Genomic DNA, 1,249 nt, shown 5'->3' with positions numbered 1-1,249 from the left:
AGCAGATGGCAGCAGCAACAAGAAGTGCATGCAATAGCATCAGAGACCCCCGAGTTCATGCATTGGTCTGAGAAGCCTATCAGCTGGAGTAGAGCTGACCACCCGGAGGTGATGCCCTCTCCCGGTTCTTATGCTCTGGTCTTAGATGCCACCTTCGCAACAGAGAGGCGGGCTGCTCGTTTCTCCCGAGTGCTGATAGATGGCGGCAGCAGCATCAACATCCTGTACCGCGACACTATGGAGAAGTTGGGAATCAAGCAAAGGCAGCTTCAGCCCAGCCGGACTGTATTCCATGGCATAGTCCCTGGCCTTTCCTGCTCACCGATCGGCAAGACCCAGATAGATGTCCTCTTTGGAGACAAAGAGCACTTCCGCCGAGAGCCAGTCTGGTTCGAAGTGGTGGACCTTGAGAGCCCCTATCACGCGCTACTTGTCCGGCCTGCTCTGGCCAAGTTCATGGCGGTCCCCCACTATGCTTACCTCAAGATGAAGATGCCAAGTGTAACGCCCCGAGACCAATGTGCCAGGTGTCCTCCAGTTATTCGCTGTTGTTGCGTTGTCATTGCTTGTGTGTCATGCATTGCATATCATGTCATCATGTGCATTTCATTTGCATACATGTTTGTCTCATGCATCCGAGCATTTTCCCCGTTGTCCTTTTGCATTCCGGCGCTCCGTTCTCCTCTGGTGGTCATTTCTACCTTTCTTTCATGTGTGAGGATTAAACATTCCCGGATCGGACCGAGACTTGCCAAGCGACCTTGGTTTACTACCAGTAGACCGCCTGTCAAGTTTCGTACCATTTGGACTTCGTTTGATGCTCCAACGGTTAACCGAGGGACCGACAAGGCCTCGTGTGTGTGGCAGCCCAACACCCCTCCAAGTTGGCCCAAAACCCTCTCCATCATCTAGAGCGTTCGATCATGATCGCGTGGCCGAAAAACGCACCTCATTTGGACACTCCTAGCTCCCTCTACCTCTATATATAGACCCCCTCCTCAAAATTCACGGATCCCCTCACCCGAAACCCTAGATCCACCCTCTCCGCGCGGCCGGACACGTCCGCCGGCCGCCGAACACGTCCGCCGCCGCCCGCGACCAATCACAGGGCGCCACGTGTCGCTGCCGCATCCACCAACCGCGCCGGCTCGGAGAGCCCGCGCGCGGCCCTCCCGGCTCGGGTCGCCACCGCCGCCGCCCGGGGCTTCCTGCTCGCCGCGCCTCCTCCCGCTCCTGCTCGCCGTCCGCC

Source organism: Triticum aestivum, chromosome 7A (assembly GCF_018294505.1).
Source record: "Triticum aestivum cultivar Chinese Spring chromosome 7A, IWGSC CS RefSeq v2.1, whole genome shotgun sequence".
Taxonomy (NCBI): Eukaryota; Viridiplantae; Streptophyta; class Magnoliopsida; order Poales; family Poaceae; genus Triticum; species Triticum aestivum.
This window is presented reverse-complemented; position numbering follows the sequence as displayed.